Source organism: Triticum urartu, chromosome 1A (genome assembly GCF_056163025.1).
Source record: "Triticum urartu cultivar PI428250 chromosome 1A, HENAU_Tu73, whole genome shotgun sequence".
NCBI classification, from domain to species: domain Eukaryota; kingdom Viridiplantae; phylum Streptophyta; class Magnoliopsida; order Poales; family Poaceae; genus Triticum; species Triticum urartu.
In genome coordinates, this window is record NC_141873.1 from 33,814,093 (window position 1) to 33,832,048 (window position 17,956).

The following is a 17,956-nucleotide window of genomic DNA, read 5'->3' on the forward strand; positions in this document are numbered from 1 at the left end:
ACGTATCCTGTAAGTATCCCTCGATTTTTTTATTTTATAAAAGGAAAATAATGTTTGATACTCCTAGGATACTTCTGCGATACTTTTTGGATACCTGAAACCCCTCGTTCGACTTGAAATCCCATTAATAGTAAAAGGCGCACCTTTTGAAGATACCCAACATGGGCATGAGTTCATGCCAAAACATGACTATCAATGTTCTTGTTGGATTAAAGGTGAGCAAGAGAGAGTCGATGCACTGATTGAAACAACAAAACCGGGAAATCCCACTGCCAATTAATGGAAGTGGACCGAGTGCAAGAAAACAAAGGGAATAATCCTATCGAGGCATCACTACAAGAAATATGTCAACTTGTGACCCTCACTATTGGCCGCTGAAAGGTCATAGTTTTTCATTTGCGACCTTTTTGTGACCAAAAACAAAAGGTCAAAAGCTGGCGGTCGTAAAATGAAACTAACGACCTTTTCATTTGGGACCCTCACTGGCTGTCTGCCCAGGCCACGTCGGATCCGACGTGGCAATCTGACGTGGCAAAATTGCGACCAATTGAAAAGGTCAAAAATTAGAATCGGCCCGGTCCAATTGGGTGTTTATATGGGCCGAGCCCATTAATTCAGCCCATTTGTTGTTTTTTTTCCTTTCAATTTGGGTAAGCTACATGGGCCAGGCCCTATAATTTGGCCTTTTTATTTTTGGGTTGTGGCCCTTCTTTTTCCTTTTTCAAATGGGTCCCAATTGTCAGATTCTGATAAGCGGGTCCCAAATGTCCGTTTCTGGTTTGTGGGTCCTTATTGTCATGGTCATGTTCCTCATATTTCAATATGCCAATAATTAAACAACCAATATTTAAATCAAAATAGAAAGAAAACAGGTGTAATACTTCAAATAACAAGAAGCAACAATCTGTGACATCAACACATACAAATGCGATCACAGTATAACAAGCTCTACAGGTGTACAATATGTCACATGAGCTGATGAGCATCAAGCTCTATAGTATAACATGTGTACATACAATCAAATACACAGGCACCAAAACATGGTGGCAACATCAACTAAGACTGATGCACATCTCCAGGCTGATCTTTGGTCACAGCAGCAGCCACCTCGAAAACATAAGATCCTGATCTATATAAATTATTTACTTAAAGATTCTTCTCCTGGAGTTCCTTGTACACAAACTTTTGACGAATGAAGGCCAAAATCAGCGGATTATAAATCAGAAAAGTTAGGGAACATAATCAAGTGTAGCCGTGCATATAACATTCTCCTAACAATGAAACATAGCTGCAGAATTTGAGATCTAATAAGAAACCATGCATATAACATTCTCATAACAAAATTGAGATATATTTGGAAAGGGCAAATGACAAGTATCAACCTACTGCTAGATAACAGAGCAAACATGTCAAAATTATTGAGATATCCTGTTGTGTGTGTCACATTATACATGCATCAAGCTTCAGGCCATCAATGTAAGGACAAGTAGATACCTAACTTCATGCCGATGATATGGATGGGGCTGCTGTAGAACATCTGGTAAGCATCATCTTTGATGCTGAACGTTCCAGATACTTGTCCATTTAGTAGTCTATTATGCGCTCCTGCCATCGCGCCAGAGAGGATATGATAAGTCTAAAATACTATTAGCAGCCCACAATGCTAAAAGGGTGCTCTAAGATAGTGAACTAGTGGATATCACTCAAGTAAACTATTTTACTCCTTACATACAACAGTCAGGAATTAGTACAGTTGTTGAAGCAGGAGTAAGCTAATCATATAACATAAGAGTCAGGAATTCTATGCTTATTTTTAAGAAAAAATGATACAAGTTAAGACTTTGTTTAACAGTAGGTCTAAGAAAATAAACTGTGCATTTGGTGAGAATATAGCAACAGATTAAGAGCATATTGTTCAACATCACACAGATAGTAGCTAGAAACATGCTACGGGAAGCTATTTGCATAAAGTAGAGAACTACAAAACAAGCTATTGACCATCCTACTGGTAGCAAGGACATAAAGATAATCACTTAATAAGATAAGAAGCAGACATGAATCACATAACTATGTACAAATCAATATCCCAACTGAGAGTGAACATGTATTCAACATTACATGCATTTCAATACATGCACGACAGATTCACAGCAAAACTATATATAGCTGTACAAACATGCATGAATAGGAAAGCAACCAAACTACAAGAACATATAAGGAAACAGAGGGAATCACTATAACCTATGGAGTGACAAGCACATATATGAACTCAAAGTAATGCCCAGCTAGACCAAAAGAAGCTGGATTAGTCAGAAGCACATATATGAGCCGTGTCGTCCAGGCCCGCAGCCACCAACTCGCGCCGCTCGCCGCCGCGGTCACCACCTTCGTCGTCGACGCGGCGGTGCTGCCAGACCTGCAAAAAACAGAGGAGGCGTTTGGAATCAGGCGACGGAATAAGGCGAATGGACATCACACTTGCCAACTAATTAACTATAGCATGCTAAAGAAACATTTCATTAACAAATCTGATTCAGGAACTAGCTTATTGAGTATGACAAAAATTCTTAGAATAAAAATCATTTCAAGAAATGCTGCAGTAGCTAAAAAACAAATTAAGCTATACCATTTCAGGAAAATGTGTAAGCTGTTCAACTTTTCTCACATTCACTCCAGCTGCTTCCAAACTTGACGCTGTACCACCAGTGGGGACCCATGTTACTTGACTAGTTGTTCAAACACATGGGGCCCTAATCAAGTATCACTGGATAGAACTAGACAACAGATACAAAATGTTCTCAAAAAGACAGAACATTAACTAGTGTGTGCAGTACAGTGTGCCTAATGATTTAGTCTGCAGGGTTTAGATGCTACTACTAGTACACATGAATCCAACCACTCTGCTTCTACACAGTCATTAGGCTGTAGGGTCTCGTGACTTTTGTTCATCAGTCCAACAGCCTATTTACACTAAAACCAGCGCTACAGCAATAATAATCATAGGGAAGCCGATTTGGTTACCTGTTGGCACAGCCACGGCCCCAGCCCTGCAGCACCTCCATGAACTCCTTGGTGCCCGAGCCCGCGATGGTGCCCAGGTTGTTCACATGGTCTGCCACTTCAAAACAATCATCAGAGAAAATAGGTCTTTCCATGGAGGAGAGAGCATAGACTCGATCATCGGCCTTGTGCCAAATCCCCCACGCCTTCCTATGACGGCCTTCACAACAATGACCTGCAAGCAAAACACACCAAAAACTAAGTCACACATGCATGCTACTAATCCACTGTCATGTAGTTGTTTGGTTATTATTTTAGATTAATATGAATAATTCAATATGTATTATCTGTTTTAAAAAATGGAGTAAATATTTTATGCTAGACTATTGTTTCAAACAAATATATTAGAATGTTAAATTTAACATGCTAGAAAATTAAAGTAGAGTGCCCAACACACACAGTGTAAGTAAGACTAGCATATAGTAGTTTGTCTTGTACAGAATGCTTCTAATCTAAGTAAGCATGAGAGTGTACGTGTTGGAGCTTTGTCATGCATGCAAATAAATATGAGGAGAACTAGATACATGTATGTGACCATTAGAATGCATACGTGTGTAAGGGAGCTCCCTCGGCATCGCTGCTATCGTGTTTGACCAATGAAACAAAAGGTTACAGGGAGCTTTATTGTAACTGGCATGCTTTGTTGTAACTGGATTCACTATTTAGTCACAGGAATACAACACAGTTCAAGAAGTACTCCACCAAAGACAAATCATAAATTAAACTACTGCAAGCAAGAAGAGATAAGAAGAGGGAACTACTGCTTGCAAGTACTACTGCTTGCAAGTCCCAACTTAACAACAGTTGTCATCAATTTAGTTAATCGAAGATGCTACTCTAACTACTCCATTTTGCAAGATGCCACTGTAACTATCAGTACTGGAGTAATCGAATGTGTTGCAAGATGCTACTCTAACCAGATGCTCCAAGTTGATACTCCAAGATACTGCAAGCAAGTTCATACTCCCACAAGAAGAGAAGTCAGACAAGAATCTGTTCCACACACACTGTTCATTCGAGCCTGTGCTCTCTACAAAACTTGAAACAGTACCACACGGACGTCCAACCAGCGGCAGAGGGGTCAGCCACATCACAATAGACCTAGAGCTACAACCTGACAGTAACAATAACCGCACAACACAGCCATTCCTCACGCATGTGACTGAAAAAGTAACAGAAATTCGTTTAACGGTGCTCTCGTAGGCGTACCTCTCGCCTAAGCTCCTCATCTGTGTCATCGCCATCTGCCAACTGCTGGTTCGACAATGTGCTCTCTGCAAAACCTGAAACAACACCACACAGACATCCAACCAGCGGCAGAGAGGTCAACCACAGGTACACAACACACCAAACCAATACCGTGAAATCACAAATCTGACCGAGAAACCCAGGGCACCTTTCTCTTCGTCCGAGGCCGGGAGCACCTCCCCTGTCCAGTCCTTGGGCACGAGCGGATCCTGCACAGACACGAACGCACCAAAAAATAAAAACATCACCGCCTGGGATCGAAGATCGAACGAACAGAGGAGCCGGACGCGAGGGAGAGGGAGAGGGAGAGGTAGGGTTGGCTTACCCGGTGGGCGGAGGCGGGGCTGTCGGGGCCGGGGCGGCGGCGGCGGAACTAGAAGAGGAAGCAGTCGACAAGGAAGGCGTCGAAGAAGGCCACCACCGCCCTCATGAGCGCCTCCGCACGCCCACACATAGAGATCCTCGAAGGAGAGACTTCGACACGGTGCTTGACGGGCTAGATCTTGGGGATGCGCTTCTGCCGCCGCCCCTTCCCGTGCACCCGCGCAGCGGCGATCCGCCCTCCCTGCCTAGGGCAGGGGCCGCGGCCGGTTGGTTTGGCCGGAGAGGATGAAGGCCCGGAGCGACGGGAGCGTCGGGGAGAGGAAGGGAGGGGGTTGGGGTGGCGATGCGGTGAGGAAGGGCGCGGGGGAGGCCATGGATGCTGATGGAAGGGCGCGGGGGAGGCCATGGATGCTGATGGAAGGGCGCGGGGGATGCCATGGATGGGCGCGGGGGTGGCGATGCGGTGAGGAAGGGCTCGCCGGTGGAGCTGATGGGGAGGCGGCGGCGGCGATCTAGAAGGGGAAGGGATGAGGGGTTTGCGGTGGGGTGGAGACAGGTAGGGGTTTGCAGTGGGGAATGGATGGATGGATGGATGGATGTGGGATGTGGGATGAGGAGATGGATGGATATGTGTCATGTCATCGATCCATGGCACAAACGTCTCCACCAATCAGAATTAAGCTCATGTAATTGTATTTCTTCTTTAGTTTCTCTTATATATTTTCTCATCAATGTAAAGAATCTATCAAATATTTACTGCAAAATGGCACCATTTCATTTTCCAGAAATATTAGACCATATTTATGTCCAATTAACCAGATGATTGTGTGTTAAAAACTTTTCATCAACCTCCCATCAAATTGACAAATTTTTGCCAATTCAGCAGGAAACAGGTCAAATTTGAACTACCCCATCGCACAATTTGCTATTTATTTTTTCAAAAATCATTTTTAGGTACAAAAGTATCTATTTAATATGAGAAAGACCAAAAGTTTTTGTAGATTCAACCACTAGCTAGGAACGGTCATGCCCGTCGTTTTGACCGCATTTTGAAACGGGTATGAAAAATTCAAAAAAAAATCAAAAATTTGGAAAACCTTCGCATTGTGTCATTATATATGGCAAAGTTACCAGGAAAAATAATAAACTTGTAATACGATAATTATTTTGAAAAAGTGTTCTCAAAAACGAGCTATCCTGTGTAGAGATCAATGACTTTCAAGCCAAATGATCAATCTTATGCCCATATTCATGGCATAGTTTGTTCAAATGATCTCATATTGTGCACAAGGGTGCATATTGGAATGACAAACAATGTTACCTAAGAAATTTTTTATTTTGTTTGGACGAAAAAATCATTTTTCATTTTCCGAATGGCAAAAATGGGTTTTTTTGTGAAGAACCTATCAAATATTTGCTGCAAAATTAGACGAAATCAATTTTCTAAAATACTAGGCCATATTTAATGCACAAATGACAAAATGGTTGGGTGTAAAAAGTTTTGATCCACCTCTCGTGAAAAAGACAAATTTCCGTTGATTCAACTAGAAGCGGGTCAAATTTGAATTGTACCTGCCTTCTAGTTTGCTCTTTATTTTCTCCAAAAATCATTTCTAGGTACATAAGTATCTATTTAATCAGAGAAACATCAAAAAAAATCAAGATTCAACAACTAGCTAGGAACGGTCATTCCCGCTGTTTTGAAAGCATTTTAAAACGGGCATAAAAATTCAAAAAAAAAATCAAAAAATTGGGAAACTTTCGCATTGTGTCATTATATGTGGCCAAGTTCCCAGGAAAAATAATAAACTTTTAATATGGCAATTATTTTAGAAAATTGTTCTCAGAAACGAGCTATCACGTGTGGAGATCAATGGCTTTCAAGCCAAATGATCAATCTTATGGCCACATTGATGGCATAGTTTGTTCAAATGATCTCATATTGTGCACAAGCGTGCATATTGGAATGGCAAACAATCTTGTCTAAGGAAGTTTTCATTTTCTTTGGACGAAAAAACCATTTTCCATTTTTCGAGTGCCCAAAAGGAGGTTTTTTTGTGAAGAACCTACCAAAAAATTGTTGCAAAATTGGACCAAATTATTTTTTTAAATACTAGGCCATATTTAATGCACAATTGACCAAATGGTTGGGTGTAAAAAGTTTTGATCCACCTCTCGTTAAAAAGACAATTTTTTGCCGATTCAGCTGGAAGCGGGTCAAATTTGAACTGTAGCTGCCTTGTAGTTTGCTCTTTATTTTTTCCAAAAATCATTTATAAGTACAAAAGTATCTATTTAATCATAGAAACACCAAAAAAATTACAAGATTCAACCACTAGCTAGGAACGGTCATTCCCGCCGTTTTGACCGCATTTTGAAACGGGCATAAAAAATTCAAAAAAATCAAAAAATTGGAAAATCTTCGCATTGTGTCATTATATGTGACTAAGTTACCAGGAAAAATAATAAAATTCTAATACGACAATTCTTTTAAGAAAGTGTTCTCAGAAATGAGCAATCATATATGAAGATTCATGGCTTTCAACCCAAATGATCAATCTTATGGCCACATTCATGACATTGTTTGTTAAAATGACCTCATATTGTGCACAAGGGTGCATATTGGAATGGCAAACAATGTTGCCTAAGGAAGTTTTCATTTTCTTTGGACAAAAAACCATTTTCCATTTTTCGAGTGCCTAAGAGGTTTTTTTGTGAAGGACCTCCCAAATAATTGTTGCAAAATTGGACCAAATCAATTTTCTAAAATACTAGGAAATATTTAATGCACAATTGACAAAATGGTTGGCTGTAAAAAGTTTTGATCCACCTCTCGTGAAAAAGACAAATTTCCGCCGATTTAGTTGGAAGCGGGTCAAATTTGAACTACAGGTACCTCATAGTTTGTTATTTATTTTTTCCAAAAATCATTTCTAGTTACATAAGTACCTATTTAGTCATAAATACATGGTTTGGTGGCAATACGTCGAGGTTTTGGCGGTGCCGAGGGCCCCAACTCTAGAGCGCGTAAACTCGCATGTCCGCCGCGTGGTCACCGCGTGACTGTGGCGTTTCCATGTGTTCTGGGCGGCCTAGGCATGTCTAGTGGGTTGGGCACTCCCTAGGTAGGTGCTAGGAAGAAAATTACAACATAAGATTCTCACGAGGAGACCGATCGATGCTCAAACATGAATTAGCAGCCAAGTGTTTGATTAGCAGTACGGGAAATGTACATAGCTAATGGGCGTGAGTTTTGGCTGAGGATGATCAGTTACTAAGAACACCGTCTTCACAAATTTTCATCTCAAAAGGAGGAGCCTAGGTGGTACTTGCTTTGCAAAGTACCACACTGGACATAAATACGAATGTTGAAGTTAGGCTCAAAATAATGAATGGATTGAGCTGGCATTTGGTGGAGGATGGTTATTTGGGTATAGGAAAGCACTGTAGAAAATGGATACTATTTGGACATGCCAAAGTGGTACTTCCTTCACAAAGTGTTGTTCTGAACAGAATAGGAAAATGAATATTGCTGAATTATTTTTGAACTAGGCAAGGAAGGGTTTTTACATATTTGACAAAGATATGACCCAAAGAATTTATGAGATTTTTTGGGGAATTTTGGGAATGACAGAAATATAGGTTGCTTCACAACCTGGGGCAAAAATTGACACATGGACATGACACAGGCAAAACTGATGAGGTGACGCCTAGTCATACCAACCCACCATAATTTACAAGGTTATGACCATCTATATTGGTCATGATCAGCTAGAAATAAGGCAGCAGACTAGTGCTATCTGCTTTATGACCATTTCGTGTAAGGAAATTATGACCTTTATACCCAAAATGGTCGTTATAGTTTAGGGTTTGGAGCCCCCCGAATAGCTTTTGACCAATTAATCTGAAATGGTCATAGATCTATGACCAATTCTTCCAGGGTCACTGACAGAAGGTCACTAGTTGACATATTTCTTGTGGTGCATGCTTTGACCTAGAAGCTCTATTTTGTTTTCATTTTTTTAATAATTAATATATGTAATGTCTATTATACAAACGTATCCCCGTATCCATGTTTGCAGAAAATTGGTGTATCGGCCGTATCCCCGTATCGCATATCCGATACGTATCCAAGTATCCATGCAACGTAGTCTGGCCTCATATCAGTTCACTAGAAAAATGAGCAAGTTGTTGCTTATGGTGGTGGTTTCTCATTCGAGATGTGGATTGCGGTAGCCAGCGATGGGTCTTCGTGAGGGTTCGTCGCTCCAGATCCAGTACCTACTTCCGACAGCTCATTCTTGCAAGGTTGTGTGGTGCCGTCAGAAGGCTCCTTTGTGGACTTAGGTGATTCTCATTTCGACAAGTTTGCCTTCGATTGTAAAATGCAATCAATGGATGACGGCTTGCCGCAGAGGATATGATTGTGCAACACCAGTGGTGGGATTTCTAGCCCAGCGCATGTAACTGCCGGGTTTGCGGAAAAGTGATGGCGACAACACATGATTGACTCTGATTTGATGGTTCTTCTTAAGTACCCGGTCTCGAACTCCATGGTGAAAAACATCGGTCTGACCTAATTAAGTGGATTGTATCTGGGAAATGTGATGTAGTTACCTTGTTCAAGGCATTGCTCGGATATGCTTGCACTTGTTTTTCTGGGTGAAACCCAAGAATGGCCTCTGGGGGTTGGATGCGGTGATGACATCGCTCGAGTGTCGTTTGCTTCCTGGAGGCGTTGTTGTTGAAGATAATTGCTATGGATATTGTCATTGGTAGCTTGTCGATCATTGTTTTGACCGCTTTGGTGATTTTTCTTTTACTTCGCTTAGGTAAAGTTTTGGTCTTGTATGATTTTGCTCTTTTCAGGCGTGTTTTGTGCATGGGTGTGTTGGCGTTGGTTGTGTGCATCCACCCTTCATAAGTAATATCATTGTGTTTGTATTTACTGTATGTTCATTTTTGTTAATAAGACTCACCCTTCGTAAAAAATAAAAGGTTTTGTGCATCACTCGATGCAGATGCCGAGGGCGTTTCCTTCCTATTCTTGTTTTTTATCAATAAACAGATTATTCTTATGAAAATACCATCTGCACAAAGCATGTTACTATGTTTGTTCCTTGTTGTTTGGATATGAAAAAGATAAGTGATGCACGTGCAAAGATCCCCACAAAAGAAAATGTACGTGCATGATTAATGCATGTCGTAAACTTATATGCGATGTATTTTTGTGTCCCCTGCAAAAAACAATGCTTTTGGGATATTAATACTCCTACCAACATCTCCTAGCTAGCACGCGGAAATATATTGCTTTCTGGAGCACCCCCAAGCACCAAACATATATGTCTTTTGTTGAGATGAGCAGCGATGACTTCAGTTCATCCACGTGAGAAAGAGAGAGAGAGAGAGAGAGAGAGAGAGAGAGAGAGAGAGAGAGAGAGAGAGAGAGAGAGAGAGAGAGAGGAGTAACCGTGGGCCTTGATTCTTTGCTGATGGGAAGGAGAAGGACCAGAAACTAGATGGGCTCGTCCAATATGTGTTTGGCATACAACTCGCAGTCAAGCCGAGTGTTTTACCCCAGAACTTCATGCATACAAAAGGCTTTTTGGGTTGGAGTACGAGTGACATCCAGTTCGACGTCGGGGGCGCGTACTACGGCCGAGACCGATAGCTGCAGGTGCATGGGTGCCTGTGAGGACATTTCGGTCCACAAACGCAGTCTTTTCTCTTGCATGGAAGAAAATCAACCATCTTTCTCTTGCTTGCATTGTCTACGGATATCTGGTGCTACTATCTGCAGAAGTAGCTGATTTAGTCTAACCATACCGTCGCACACTGTAACCATCTATCCCTGTTCTGTAGCCAGAAGCTAGACTCCAGGGAATTAGTTGGCCATGGGCACGAAAAAACCCAGTTCGTCAATTGAGGTAAGGAAACCATATATGCGACACAGTTTAATGCTTTCGGGATATTAATACTCCTACCAACGACTCCTAGCTAGCACACGGAAATATATTGCTTTCCTGCAGCACCCCCAATCACCAAACCAAACATATGTCTTTTGTTGAGATAAGAGGCGGTGACGTCGGTTCAAGCACATGACAAAGAGAGAGAGAGGAGTAAGCGTGGTCCTTGATCCTTTGCTGATGGGAATGAGAGGGATCAGAAACGAGATGGGCTCGTCGAGAATGTGTGGGGGATACAACTTGCAGTCAAGCCTAGTGTTTTACCCCAGAACTTGACGCCAAGAACAGGGATCCTGGGTTGGAGTTCCAGTCCCATCTAGTGCATCAGGAGGGCGGTGTACTACGGCCGAGACCGATAGCTGCACGTGCACGGTTGCCTGTGAGGAAATTTTGGTCCAGAAATGCAGACCTTACTTCTCTTGGTTGCATTCGCTACTGATATGAGGTGCTACTATGTGCAAAAGTAGTTGATCTTTACCATTCCGTCGCACATTGTAACCATCTCGCCTTGTTCTGTAGCCACGAACCAGACTCAAGAGAGCTAGATAGCCATGTTAGACCTGCACCTTCGTGCCTCCCCTGTACACAGGATATATGCACTGACATGAATCAAATACAGAAGGGTGTTGCATCCTATCTGTGTCTCTTAGAGTATCAACTGCTGAATCATGTCCATTTGTTTCAATGTTCCTCACAAACATCTAAAAATGGTTGCTCCTTGTCTTTCAAACATGTTCAAATGTGGTTTTATGTTACTTCATCCCTGATCTAAAGCCGCAAGGTTGGGGTTAATTGTGGTCTATTTCCTCTTACTACTTTGAATTCATGAACATTTTTTAAAATTTATGAAAAAATTTATGAACCCATGAACATTTCATTGAATTCGCGAATTTTTTTTAAATTCTGAAACATTTTTTCAATTCACATAATTTTTGGAATCCGGAAACATTTTTCAAATTGGCGAACATTTTTGTAATCTAGGAAAAGTTTCAAATTCGTGAATCTTCCGAGAAATTCAGAACATCCTTTATCCGGTACATTTTTGAAAGAATAAAAAAAGAAAATATAAACAAAAATGAAAAAGAAAACAGGGGCGCCCGCCCCGCAGTGGGCTGGCCCAAAGCTCGCTCGTGGGTGGGTATTGCTCGCTATCCGCTGACCCATGCGGGGAATAGGAGCTCCCCCATTCCCAATCTCGCTCTCGCTTCTCTCCGGCCCAAGTGCCGCTCCTCCTCCGCGCCTAATCGAGCCGCTCCTCGGCCCGCAACTAGTAATACGACCGAGCTCCGATCCCCGCCGCCGTCCGGCTGCTCGGATCGATGTATGGGTCGCCAAGATCAACGCCGACTGCTCCCATTCCTTTCCTTTAGGTGCGCGTTCTCGTTCTCCAGCAAATCTACTACTGTAGTAAAACTATACTGGTAGTACTACAAACATAATATAACAGGACTGATCTGTTCCCAGCATCCTGCTAGCCAGGTCCTTTCCCCCCAGTTCCTTTGTGGAAATCATAGAGGCAATTATATGCCTGGATCTGATAAACTAACACTATCTACTACTAGATCGGCTGAAATTCAGACTGTTGTAGTATACTTCATTAACTGATTAGCAAAGTTGATAGATTGATTTCATGTTTGATGTTCCTGTTGGATGGCAATATAACAATGCTAAAATTTGACGTCTACTCGTAACGGAGGTAATCAACTAGTAGTTTTCTGGCATCCGGCCAGGTTAATACTCACCATGTTTTGATGAAGTATACTAATTGCAAAACTATATGAAAACATCCTTTTGGACAGTGTTAGCCTCCGCCATGATTTATATTACTCCCTCCGATCCAAGTTAATTGACGCACACATAGTACAACTTTACAAAGTTGTACTATCTGTGCGTCAATTAACTTGGATTGGAGGGAATACTATTATTGTGGGCACTAATGCATTGAAGTGATTCTCAATTGTGTTTCGTCATGATATAGTTACTGAGGGTAAACACTATCTGTCAGCTTCATTGAGATATTCCTATTGTTTTTTTAGTGCTCCAAAGAAGGGATGGCTGCTTTTTTCCGGGAGAAGTATTCATAAAATTCTTTTCCAAGATTTTACATTGTCTTTCTTCTTGATTTTCCAGGGTCATGTAAAATAGCATCGAGACACAATTTAAGAAGCATACAAGTGGGCCACGGTGCTTATCCAATATGCATTAAACAGATTTTACTACGCTCGTCGGTTCCATACCAGGAAATCCTTTTAGCAAAATGACATTGGTATCGATGTTGATGCTCATATTGCTATTCTGACAGGAATTTATCCAAGAACAGGATGGCTGATTGAGTATATTCCGATGCTCTACAGATATGTTCAGTAATTTCCCTTTAAGTGCGTACTTGTTAGATTCAGTATTCTCAGTATCACATTAATTTTGGTGATGGTGTTCATATTATTAGGTGAGCAGAGAGTACAACAAAGAGGAAGCGTCCTTTGTTTTGTAAAGAAGGAAATACCAATGCTCAGTCATCCAGAAATTCCAATGGTATGTTCAAGCTTAGTTTAATTACTTAGTTCTTCGTTCTTGATTTGTTACAATCCTACAAGATAGCACTCAAACAACTTTATAAAAATGATACTAGGCGGCATTACTCAATCAGTTCCACACAACCGATTGTGCTTCTATACTTTTGTTTCATGTACCACATGTACATTATATCCGCAGTCGGTCATTTATACCTTGCATGGAACAGTAAAACATTGATGATGGTATTCATATTATTAGGTGAACGGACAGTATCATATTAATCTTGATGATGGTATTCATTTTTTTAAACGGTCACCAGGGGGAGAGATTCCCCACCTAAATATATTTCAAAAAGAAACTGATCCGGTTTATAAAGAAAACCGGATTGAAATCCAAACATGATGGACCAGTTTATAAGGAAAACCAGACCAAAAAGCCACACAAGCAACGAAGCCTCATCGTCCACACAACACAAGGCTACGTACAGTCACCTCAACACACGCCCCCAAGTCCAGAGCCGCTGCTCCGACAACCACCGCTCGCACGCGAGCCACAACGCCGCATGGCACGGACACCCTATAGGCCTAGCTACAAGAGAAACCCGTCCGCCGACCACGAACATTGTGCCAAAAATCCAGGGCCGCCGCCCTGACATACCAGTCAAACCGATCCCACTGATCACGTCGACCGGGTCGGCGCACTCGCAACCCTCGCAGCACAAGAACGACACCCACACAAAGCAAAGGCACGACCCTGCCCCATAGAGTCGTGAATGCATTGCAATCCGAGGCCGCCGACTCGGCACACATCCACCGTCCGGAGTCGCTGCTCCGGCATCCACCAAACCTTAGCCGCACGAGAACACCACCATCGTAGACCAAGAGCTCCAATCAACCGAGACCATCCATGATGCCTGAATTCATATTATTAGGTGAACGGACAGTATCATATTAATCTTGATGATGGTATTCATATTATTAGGTGAACGGTGAGTACTCTGAGGAGCAGACTTTGCTTTGTTTTGAAAAAAGGGTTTCCCCCCGCTTTGTATTACAAAGCAACCATCCGATACAACCAACGATAGGTGCTGGGGTGGAAGCAGCACAATCACGCCCAAAAGAAAAGAAAGAGAAAAAAGAAAAGAAACACATGCCGATAACGGCGGATCGACAAAAACGACGAAGCCTCACGACCACTGCGTCCACCGGAAATCGACCTCCAAGCTCCGAGACTACGAAGCGCCGGTACCAATCAACACCTCCAAGAAGGGACGCGATGATGACAACGCTGCTGCCAAGGGTTTCCCCCGGTACGCGGTGAGGAGAGAGGAAGGGTAGCCCCGACGCCCTCCAGGAAGGTCTGGTGGTACCCTCAGGCGCCACCGCATCAGTGTCGGCCAAGCCAACAGGGATTCCTTCCCGATCCCATCCTCCACCTCAGGCACTCCGGAGCTCGCCACCAAACCGACCAACACCCTGCGCCAACACGGACATGAAGCTTCCCACGCTGTCTCACCACGGCACTGCGAAGATGGCCTGCACAACGAAGAAGGGGAGCCGGGACTAGGGCAGCAACACCGGCAGCATACTGGAGGGCCCCACCTCCACCATCCATGACGGTAGCCGACCGGACGCGAGGCAGGAGCCTACCGGGCCCGTGGCCCCACAGGCCCGGTCAGGCCCTCAGAGGCCCGGACAGCTCCCGCCTTCGCGCCGCAGTTGGCACGCCGTCGGCGTCGCTGCCCCCCGTCCGAGCTGCTCCTCCTCCTCACCACACAGACGACGACGAAGCCATGCCGGGGGGCCAGCCCGCTAGGACCCAGATGGGGCCCGCGGGCCTCGATCTGGGCCGAGGCGCGCCACCGGCCAACCTGCGCCACCACGTCGTCTCGCCACCAAGGGGCTGCACCACCACCGCGCGAACCGCCGGCCACCGATGCCGGGGCGCCGGGCCATCATCAAGCCGAGGAGCACCGCCCCCATGCCCCGGGCAGGGAGCTGCGCGCACGGGGACAAGCGGACTCCGCCGCCGCCAACACCACCCGGCCAGCGCCGGGGGCGCCTGTCGGCGGCGACAGGGAGGGAAGGGGGGGGGGGCTCGCGCCGCCCCGGCCACCTCCCGGGGAGGTGGCACGGAGCGGAACCGGGGGAAGGGAGAGGGGGGGAGGGGGCGGGGGCGGCCGACCGGCGGCGGCGGGGGGGGGGGGGGGGGGGGGGGGGGGAGGGAGGAACCCTTTGCTTGGTTTTGCAAGGATGGAAATGCCGATGTTCAGTCATTCTGAATATATATATTCCAGTGGTATGTTCAAGCTTAGTGCAACTGCTTTCTTCTTTGTTGTTGATTTGTTACAATTGTATAAAATAGCACTCAAACAACTTTTAAAAAATGGCACTAGTGTAGTTTATAAGGATGTAATTGCACTCGGTCATGTACCACCTGATTGTGCTTTTATATTTTTGCTTCATGTACCACCTGTGCATTACATCCTCACTCGGTCATTTATACCTTACGTGGAACAATGAAATCTTTTTACCGCACATGTCATTGCCCAAGTTCAAGTTTATAGTCATGTCGTTTGCCATGACTTTTGTGCTTACGTATATAACAGTTAAAGTAAATGCTTAGAATTGAGAAGGGCGTTTTGGCTATTGGGCTCAGATGAGCCCGGGCATGAACAGTATTAAAAGTAGCAAACAAAAAGAATTGAATTGTGTCTGGTGAAAGATGCCTGAGTGCATTATGTTTGTGCTAAATTCGGTGAAGTTTGGACATTCAAGTAGCTCGAGTGTAGTTCTAATCTTAGCTAACCCTATAAATAAGGAGGGGTGGGGGTCTATTTATAGTGCTAGTCGTGAAAGGGGTAAGGGCATCTACAATGCAAGAGCGCTTATTTGGACGCTTAGGCAATAAAAAGAATTAATTAAAGAAGTGGCGTTGCTGTAGGAGTCCGTCTCCTCAACGCATGGGCGCCTGGTCGAGCGCTAATGCAATGGGTTTCTCGTAGAGAAAAAGGGGCAGCGCTCGTTAAACAGCTCAGACGAAAGGAAAAAAAGAACGAAGCGCCCGATGGCAGCCCTGGCAGCGACGCTAGCACTAATCCTTCGATCGACCAGGATTGGACCATAACGGCCAGGAAGTGAATCCTAGCGCCTTCATTAGCGCCGGCGTTGTACATGCCCTAAGTGGGAAAGAGATACAAGGCCAAAGGCCCGTGGTTGCACACAGGCAGTTACTGGATGTCCAGTGGGTGTCGGACGTTCGGTGGCTCAGGAGGGTCTGGACATCCGATGCGCGTCGGACTTCTCGAGACACTCAACTGAGCCGGAATTATGTTTGCATTTCTGTCGGGTGGTTTTCTTCTTAAGTTCCACCCACTAGGTGCATTGCGACTTGGCATGTGCACGACTCGTTTTCCTTTGTTTCTTACCAAAAACATCGAAGTTGGTTCGGTCCCTAAGGCCTACTCCTTATCTAAGGGGAATGAGCCAAAAAAAAAGCATATCAAATTCAGTCGAATTGAGCAAATGTACCTAATCAAATGAAACTTAAGTAGCACCACCACCTGTTGAACTTAAAGTATTACACATCATTCGACATTCCGAGGCTAATTTAAAGCATTGCTGGTCTAGCGCACCCTTCACATTTTTTGCAAGGCTGCGAGCCCCGCTTAGCGCCTCCTCCTCGCTGAGGCATGATGGGTCATCACCCGGGGTGGTGAGCGCCCACATGGGTTGATGTGTCAACTGCGTGGGCTGAATTCGACGCTTGATGAATTCGACACGATCCCCCTTCTCGAGAGCCTTGGCTCACCAAGGTTGAGATCATAGGCTCTAGAGCCCTGGCCTCTTTCAGGTCTTCTTGAGAAGGGATCTCCCCGAGGACCTAACAACGGCTGGCTCCCTGGTGTTGAACGTTGGCATGGGCTTGGGTTAGCAAATTAGAAGCATAGGTGGTGCCAACACTTGTTTAAGGGGCGACGATCCACGACACCTGTGATGCTCCCTTGATGCTCCTCCTAGTGAAGCAAGCTCGCCTGGCATGAGAGAGCTCTTCCTTGGATAAGTAGGGCTTGGCGAAAAATAGAGCTTTCCACAAAAGCAAAGTACGACTCGACCCCCAAGAAGCCTTCACATAACGCGGTGAACCCGACCACGACCCTTTTGGAATTTAGATGGTGGAGCGCCATCTCATACTACTAGATCAACCCACGAAGGAGCGGTGGGCTGGAGACGCCCAACCCTTGCAGCCTCTCCATCTCATCGAGGAAGGAGGAACGTCTCCAAACAAGGGGCTCTCTCAGAACCCCTCTCTCCTTGATGGAGGTCGCCTCCACAACCCGCGGTTTTAGAGTATTCTTCCTCGTCTATGACGTCCTCCTCCTCCGCTTCTTCTTTTCCTCCGCCGGTGTCGATGAGTTCAATGTTGGGCGCCACCCCACGTGCCCATTAGCTACTGCCCATGCCTTGAGCTTATAAGGCAATGGAATTGCATTACTATCCCCTCAATTCGGGGGTATCGAGGAAACTCACAGGGCGGAGCTTGGGGACAAAGGGGAAGAAGGCTCCATGCAAGCTCGAGGTGAGCCACGGAGATCCCTGGTGGTGGCACTCGAGTGGGAAGGACGTGACGGAGCAGATACAAGTTCATATGGGGGAAGCTAGGGAAGTGATGGGACGAAACATACCATTTCTTCTCGACCCCCCTCCCTTAATTAAAGCGGGGAGGGTCAAAATGGTTACATGCCCAAGACGTCCTCACGACGTAGCCAGCCCAAGCGTCGACGTGACAAGATGTGTCAATAGCCCTTCGACTCTCTGTCCTGCTAATGCCATCAATGCCATTTC

General features: G+C 44.7%; 1 long non-coding RNA gene across 3 annotated transcripts; it reads right to left on the reverse strand.

The window, feature by feature from the left end:
• Window positions 1-887: 887 nt before the first annotated feature.
• On the reverse strand, window positions 888-4,806 carry LOC125545064 (uncharacterized). Of its 3 annotated transcripts, none has more exons than XR_015617739.1 (6): window positions 4,634-4,806; window positions 4,457-4,517; window positions 4,270-4,343; window positions 3,022-3,235; window positions 2,242-2,416; window positions 888-1,605 (listed from the first exon to the last, which is right to left on the reverse strand). It is a non-coding gene; the product is annotated as an uncharacterized LOC125545064 (long non-coding RNA). The 3 variants fall into 3 exon arrangements; XR_015617740.1 differs by having other exon boundaries at window positions 888-1,182; window positions 1,495-2,416; XR_015617738.1 differs by having other exon boundaries at window positions 888-2,416.
• Between the last annotated feature and the right edge of the window lie 13,150 nt (window positions 4,807-17,956).